At 39.9% G+C, this 8705-nt stretch overlaps 1 long non-coding RNA gene across 1 annotated transcript; it reads right to left on the minus strand.

Moving 5' to 3' along the window:
* Positions 1-6093: 6093 nt before the first annotated feature.
* On the minus strand, positions 6094-7149 carry LOC144521490 (uncharacterized). The gene is made up of 2 exons (XR_013502333.1): positions 6397-7149; positions 6094-6299 (listed from the first exon to the last, which is right to left on the minus strand). It is a non-coding gene; the product is annotated as an uncharacterized LOC144521490 (long non-coding RNA).
* Positions 7150-8705: the final 1556 nt, after the last annotated feature.

The raw sequence follows: 8705 nt of genomic DNA on the forward strand, positions 1-8705 counted from the left end.
GAATTCACTGCCAGACCACATCAGACACTGTGACTAAATTACTGACTTTAAAAACAGTCTTAAAACATATCTCTTCAAGATGGCTTATGGACTGACTGACTGACTTTCATTTTAAATTTTTAAATTTTTAAATTTTTAAATTTTAAATTTTAAATTTTAAATTTTAAATTTAATTTTAATTTTAATTTTAATTTTTAATTTTTAATTTTTAATTTTTAATTTTTTAATTTTTAATTTTTAATTTTTAATTTAATTTTAATTTTAATTTAATTTTAATTTTTAATTTTTAATTTTTAATTTTTAATTTTAATTTAAATTTAAATTTTTACGAGATGACTATAATTTTAACGACCTTTTTTTTGTTTGTGAAGTGACCTTGGGTGTCATGAAAGGCGCTTTAAATGTAAATGTATTGTTATTATTACTATGATTTACCTTGACCTCTCCGAACAAAAACCTGTAGGGATCAACATGAACTAAGGAGAGAGCTAAAACAAGCTTAAGTCTCTTCTTTGAAGTGACCACAGAGTCCTGCTCTTCCTCTAAAACTGTCTGTCCTTCCCAGTGGTCATTTTGGCCTAGACTCTCAGCCTGAATGTGAACATAGAAAGAGTTATGTAAGGAGGAATGGAAAAGAACCCTTGTGCCAACCAGATTACCAGATTAGTAACAAGATAGCAGCCCAGCTACCTGATCCTGGCACATCACAGCATGTAGGCGGTCCGTCTTGCTTGGGTAAGCAGGGGACACGGGGGTCATTGCCACCCGCCAGCCACCATGAAACAGCATCCTCATCATGATGTAACAGTGAGTGAAACCCGCCGAGGGAGTGTCAAGTGTGACTTTACAGCAAGTTTAATAGTAGAATCAGATTTAGTTCAAGTCCACCAATATGGAGATGAAGGTTATTAACTTTACAGAATCCACATCTCAACTAATTCAGATTGAAGAGATCCTTTGTAATTAGTTTCCGTCTCTTTATCTGAAATTTGCTCCCGATAATTAAGGATAATGTTTATTTCCAGGATTCACCACCTCAGGATTCATCACCTTACTCAGTTAACGTCATGAGAAGAGGCAGCGTCCCAAACAATCACACAAGGATGAGAACCTAACAAATTAGACATAAGGGGATGTCTTTCAGTTAGGAGACGTGGTTGGTTTAAATTCTCAAACCAATAACTGCCCTTGAGCAAGACATATAACCTCAACTGCTCTACAAAGGCAACTGCTGATTTAGAGAGAGAGAAAGCTGTAAGAGTAGGTCAGTCTCTCGGGACAATTGCAAAATATTTGAAAGTTGAGACAACATCACAGTCAGCTGATGCTTTTCAAAAAAAAGTTTTCTTTCCAAAGCACAGAACCAGTTCCCTTTGTTTTACTGTTTGCAGCAGCGGCAGCAGACAACAAGCAATCTGAGCTGTAGCTTTAGCTCAGGTGGAAACTGAGCATCTTTAGTTTCCAGGACAAACTGTCCCTCAGCTGCCCTTCGTGACCTCCAGCACAGCGTCACAGAGTCGCACATGAGATGCTGGCTGAAAAAGACAAACATCTCTCCTGTTTCATCCTGTCGCTTCGATGCTGTATGGGACTGACACTGCTGACCTGGTATTTCGTTTTGTCTGCCGAGCTGCTCGCACCGAAGACAAAAAAGGCAGATTGTGTGAATGGCACGAGACACTTTATCTCTGCTTTAAAGATGAGATATTCAGAAGAAGCTTGTGAGGAACAAGACTGAAAAACTGTTGCTTGAAGAGCATCCTCCAGATGTTGGTATTAGAAATGGGCCTAATCAGAGGTGCTATCAGGGCTGAAGGAGGTGTGACATTCCATTAGCCTAATACCATGTCTGTGTAAGCATGCTACTGTCTCATTCTTTGGTTACACTTTACTTTAAGGTATCTACATAAGACTGACATGACACTGTCATGAACGTGTCATAAACATTAGAAACAAGTCATAAACGTTTATGACATAACGCTTCTTTTAGTAAGTGTCATTCGGTTTTTGTCATGACAAGTTATGGTTAGGGTTAGGGTTAGAGTTAGGGTTAGGGTTCATGTGTCATGACTGTGTCATGTGTTCATGACAGTGTCATGTCAATCTTATGTAGATACCTTCAAGTAAAGTATTACCCATTCTTTTTCTTTTAAGTACAGGTTTTTTAGGTAAATATATGGTATAAGTGCGGAGAAAGAAACACAAACTACATTCACACTGCAGGCTATAGTGCTCAAGTCAGTTTTTTGCTCGATTGCAGTCATTTGTCCGTATGTCCAAAGTTATATGGAGTCTGTTTGAATGAACTTCCAGGCTAGAATGACGTTCGTCCTCCAAGAACCACTAACTTCCTCAACACAGTCTGCCAGGGAAAGGAACATGTATCTCCAGTCAATTTACTTCATGTTCAAAGAGCTCTTTGCAGGTTTTTTTTCTTCCTTAATTTGATTGTTGCTGATTTAGTAATGCATATTTAATGTTATAGAGAAATACTTGGGATTTGAAACTGTGCTTTCAGGGGGGTTAAAAACCTGGGAGCCGGTTGCACCAGCTGTTTGTAAGTTCAAACTTATAGCCTAGTTTTAACGTAAGTGCTTACTGTTGAGGTTGAAGTTTCTTTAAACAATACAGGTTGCCAGGTGTAACTGTCATGTAGGCATTATTATGGAACTCACTGCAGCTCTAGGCAAGACCTTCAACAGCATTTGCGTGCTTCGATCGGCACGGGGTTACACCTGCGGAAGGTAACTGAACCAACTGAAAAAGCTAACGTTAGCTGTTCTAATATATGACCCGTTTAGTAATAAAGAGTAAGAAGAGTCATATAGAATACAATCAACATATCCGACCTGAACCCTTATAAATTCTGTTCAATATTAATGTACAGAAATTAATCTACATTTTCACAAAAATAACACAACATACAAGCACAAATTGTTATGCCAATAACATCTGCCTAAATAACAGTAGCGGAGTGGCTGCTGTTATTTAGATTTTCAAAAGATGTAGCTTTTGTGCCTTTATAGTTTTTGGAAGTTTTGCTGCTAGGGCCCAGGTAGCTCACAGGGAAAAGTGCATAGGCTACTGTTAAGTCTTTACCGCCTGGAGTTGGAGTCTGGCCCTTTGCTACAGGGCTTCACCTTTCCTCTGTCACTACAGTATCTAAGATTTTGGAAAACATCTTACCCGTCCTGAAAAGTAAAAAATATCATATTTTCTTGTATAAATTGTGTGTAGGGTTAGGTAGGTTGGGTTAGGGTTAGGGTTGTCTGTGTGCTATGACAATTCCTGAACAAACTCTTGATCTAAAGTTTCCATTGTTCCTCTCTGACAGTGTCCCATATTCTGTGTGGTGAAAGGTTAATATACTTGTGCAGGTAATCACAACAAACACAAGAACACACTAAACTTCATGTCCAGAAGTCCTATATTTTCCCGCTTTCTGTTTTAATGTCTAAATATATCGACAACTGTGGTCTTGACTAAAATTGTTGTTGTGGATAAGAGCAGCCCATCGCTCTTTGCCAAATCGTCAGTGGAAGTCATGACGATGATTGTTGTGGGCGAGATCCTCGTCAACAATGGAGCCAAGCGTGTAGGCGTCCACAGGAAGAACAAGTTGTCTGCTTTTGTTCTTCAGATGATTTGAGGTTGTATACATGTACTTGTATACATGATCTACAGGGTGCTTGTACAGTATACTGAATGTGGCTTTCTGCTCCAACTGCTACCCCACATCCTGAAATAATAATGCAAATCCTCACTATACACCATGTCCTGATACTTTAACCAAATTGGGAGACGTGCTTTTAAGTTTTTTTGCCTAACTCAATCAGACAGATTGCTTCTTTTATTAATGGTGTATAATATGTGATGGGCGTCGTTGAATTGTTTTCACGGGCCTGTAATTACATCAATTCAGTGTGCCGATCAGCATTCTTCATCTTGTTCTTAATGCTCACCGCTCTTAATGCAGACAGACGCAGAGCCAGGAGTGTGAATAAAACAGGGTTTATTAAAAAGTACTCAAGTGGCAAGTCCAGGTTTCCAAGGGGGAAGCATGTCAGGGGAATACAGAGAAGGAGCGGGTCCGTCAGAGAGAGGCAGACTAACAGGCTTGTGGCGGGGTCCATTGGTGGTGGTTCCGGTTCAGTGTCTGGCAGGAGTGGAGCGGTAGCAAGAGTCAGGTTCCAATGGCAGCTGGAAGCACAAGAAACAGGATCAGAATTGACAAACATAAAAGTAGGCTATACTAGCAGGCAAAGGTTTTGTCTGGAGCGAGACTAACTGTGACAGTATCGTCTACGATCTGACGCAGAGTGGAGGAAGGACCGGGTATATGAAGCAGAGGTTGATTGTGGCAGATGAGAGGCAAAAGAAATCTGTGACCCATCACAATGGGTTACTGTAGCGCCGTCTACCTGCCGCAAATCATACTGTGACTTTGCGGGAAAAATCAAACCGGGGCCGACGCCTTACTAAAAAACTATATAAGAATAGCGTTCTTTTCACTGGTCACTGGTTTGCTGTTACTGGTCATTTAAGACCATTGTATGAAAAATGACAGAGATTTAGAAACATTAAAAAGTTACATATAGTCACTTTAAAGATTCTTTTTTTGGGGCTTTTCCATTTATCACAGTGACAGTGGGTAGACACGAAAGGGGGAGAGAGACGGGGGACGACACGCAGCAAAAGGCCGCACGTCGGACCCGCTGCAGGACCCAGCCAACACGGGGCGAACGCTCCCACTGGGTGAGCCAGAGGCCGCCCCACACATAGTCACTTTAAGGAGTAACGTTAGCTACAGGCTAACTAACAGTTGTTTTTTAGATAACTAGCAAACAAGGAAATGTTTTGTTAAATGAAAGCTGTACTGTTTTATAGAATATTGCAGAGGCTAATGCCTTTTTAGCTATTTGGTCAGAGGGAAGGTGTCAAACAGTTGCAGAGTGTTGGAGGAAATATCGGTCCAGTCCCGTCGCTCCCACAAGTGTCACCTTGTTTTCCTCAGGAAGTTGCCTTCATGTGATAAAACTCTCAACACGTGCTGAGTTTGAGCCATGCTGTACTCTCTCAGCGGTCATACTCAGCACCTCTTATAAGCTGATTGTCTCACTGTGTAATGCGGCTCTCCAGGAGTGTGTCTCTCAGGTAGAGCTGCCTGTCCTGCAACTGATCTGATCTTCAGACACGTAATCTCAGTCTCACCACATCAATTAATGAACGTCTGCAGCAATAATCAGTTACAGGCAGTCTGGACAGGGTAAGCTTTAAGTGACTCTAAGTTACTTCCAACAAATGATCTGAGACTCTACCGTGTGTCTGTCCATCACACGTGGTATCTTAGGTGACATTAAATAATAAATAAATAATAAAACAAAACATTTAAATCAAGCAGAGGCTATTATTTATGTCATGAGGCCATCATGTGGAGAAATTAAATTAACAGAAAATATAAGTTACATGAATAAATATATTTTTTGAAAAAAGTTAAATATTAAGGGGTAAGGTCATGCCTTAATTGTGAATTTCAACAGGGGATCAACAAAATTCTTATTATCCATAATATTGCATCATCATTTTTTGCTGATTATATTTTGTATTATTCTCTGAATCTCAAAGGAACTACTAACTAAAAGCATTAGATACATTTAGTGGCGTAAAAAGAACAATATTTCCCGATTTGTGACATTTAGAGTAGCAGAAAATGGAAATGCTTATAACAAATAAAGTACTTCAAAATTGTACTTAATTACACTACTTGAGTAACGTTACTTTCCACCATTGTCAAGTTGGAAGTTAGATGTTGCATAAGTATTGTAAATAATGGACCCAAGTAAGAGAAGCCATCGCTGTAACAGCTAATGGGGATAACAGGAAAACCAAGTGCTGGCATCATCCACAACAGAAGGCATGTTCACTTATTTGTATGAACTCCCCACCTGTTAAATCAGTCGTCCCATAGAACAGTAGCAGTGCTTTGACTAATCTAATCTCTCAGTGGGCTCCCTATCAGACTGGACATGCTGATGCCAACAGTGTCAGAAACTCTCAGGTTCTGAACCCAAAAGCAGACCAGGACAAGGTAGGTGGTGAAAAAGGTTGAGTATTTATTGAAGACAAAAATATAAAGGTGATGCCAGACGTGTAGACAGGTGAGTCCGGGTGAAGGAATGCTGATGGTGGTGACAAATGGGTTGGGAGGGGAGTACTGGTGGACAAGAGTCTTGACGGAACGATGTAGTTGATGGTTCTGGTTGCCAGGCAAGGGTGAAGCAAATTCCAGGATGAAGGTACTGCAGACAGAGGAAGAGGAACCAGTTAAGCAAACACACATAAGCAACAGAGACTGGACTAGTAAACAATTTAGGCTGACACACAAGCACAACATACAAGTTTGGTTAACAATCTGGCAGGGACAGGATGTCAGGTCACAGCTTAAATGGTGTAGTGATGATGATCAGGACCAGGTGTGTAGATTGCTGATGAAGAACAGGTGAGAGCAGGTTCAGGTGCTCCTGGATTTCCCGCCTTGTACTTGTTGCCCGGCACTAAGGAACTTAACACAGAACACAAAAACAAACCAGACAGACAGGGAAAACATGCTCAAGGGGATGTGTTCGTGACAAACAGAGCCGCTCTTTTCTAAAAGAAGCCTAGAATGTTGCGTTATTTATTAACACTAAAAGTGAAGACTTTTAATGTTAATATCACAAGTTATAGTATCTTCCTTCAGTATGTGCACCCATGAATTAAAATGCACTTACTTTTACTCCTTCATGCATACATAGAGACTTGATTTTCTTTATTTCTCTCAACACACACATACATCAAAATGATTGAAAGTCTGGCACCAGGTCCATAGCTCGAGGAAATACAGTAAGAATGGAAGAATAGAATTTTTTTATTTTATATTATTTATTTTTTATACTCTTACACAACCCCCCTCAATTAGCTAGTCAACATAACCCAGTGCAACGGCTATCACCCAGCTACATGAGACGAGCAGGAATGCAGCAGCACTTTTATTGTCTCGAGCAGAGCACTTAACAGTGTCCCCACGCCACAGCTTTTATCTTGTGCCCAAAAATATGCATCCAAGCCGGGGACTTTAATTAGCCAAGTACCCTGGACTGAGTGTACAGAGCATTAAGGCCACCTGGTCTGCACAGAGCAAGCGGAAAGCTATTACCCCCTGTGGTTTTTACTTATTAACTACATTTTTATTTTAATCCTAAGGATGAGATGAAAGATGATGTAAAGAAGATGAGGTAAAGATGGATTTTACAGCCTTAAAACAATTTATTAAAAGTGAAAAATGCAGTAAGGTTAAAGGTTTTAAAGACTTTATACTTTTGGTGGCTCAACAATATATGGTACAATAAGCTGTAAGCGAGCACACACAAGGGCTATTTATGTACTACAGTATTTCCATAATATGAATAGAGAAAAATAGTCAAAATATATAATAAGTAATGTTATTTTTGGGATTAAAGAACATTTTTTTAACAAAGACTTTGAAGTGAATATTTTCCCTTTTCAGGCTTCATTTGAATGATGTTTAGAGGCCTGAAGAGTTTAAACTATCAAATATTAACCTTTTTTTTTGGGGGGGGTTTAGGCCTTTATTTTTTTATATGACAGCTGAAGACATGAAAGTGGGGGAGAGAGGGGGAATGACATGCAGCAAAGGGCCGCAGGTCAGATTGGAAACTGCGGCCACTGTGTCGAGGAGTAAACCTCCATATATGGGCGCACATTCTACCAGGTGAGCTACCCAGCCGCCCGAAACTATCTAATATTTACAAGGAAACAAGTCTACAGCTACACTAGTGCCTCTGTTAGTCTGAACTTAGGCACAGCTTTGTGTTTTGAGCTCAGCTCATGTTGATGTTTAGCAGGTGATATGTTACCATTTTCATCTTCTTAGTTTATTGTGAAGGCATGCTAATATGTACTTATTAGTACCAATTCAAAGGCTAAGGCTGGTGGGAATGTCATTAGTTTTGCAGGTATTCAGTCATAAACCAAATTATTGCACAAATGTAAATTTTGACCTGATGATCAGGAGATGGCCAAAGTCAGTAGGCTTAATCCTCTGGGTACTATGAATGTCTGAACAAAAACAGCTGTTATATTTCTGTCTGGACCAAAGTGGTGAGTGACCGAATGACCAACATTCCCAACCCATGAGCCACAAACCGCTGGCGTGGCTAAAAAAGCAAAGATTAAAGAAAAACTAGAAAGAACAAAATCACTTTAGCAGATAGATTTATTCTTGTTCTTTCCTATCTTGTTCTTCCATCATTTTGCGACCCCTCAGAATTCTCTGGCAACCACTTAAGGGGTCTTGACCCCCAGGTTGGGAACCACTGTCTTACTGTATTAGAGAGGAAGCACTGTGCCGCTTTCTAACCCATAACCCTGACCTAACCTCCTTTGCTGGAGAAAATGTGAGTTTTTTTTCACCGATTATGAAGATATTTCCTATTTTTCGGTCCTTATAAATACATTAATGTCTCACAAGGTTAAAGCATGTGCACGCACACAGCTTAGATTTACTGGTGATGAGCTTCAGAGAAGACACATGCTCTTTCACGTTATTCTCGTTTAAGACAATAGAAACCCAGCAGAGCCGGCCTAAATTAGCACGCACTCTCAGTGGCCTTGTTGCACCGTCTTCCTGTTCAGAGCGGTGAGCA

The sequence above is a fragment of the Sander vitreus genome, chromosome 8 (genome assembly GCF_031162955.1).
Source record: "Sander vitreus isolate 19-12246 chromosome 8, sanVit1, whole genome shotgun sequence".
Taxonomy (NCBI): domain Eukaryota; kingdom Metazoa; phylum Chordata; class Actinopteri; order Perciformes; family Percidae; genus Sander; species Sander vitreus.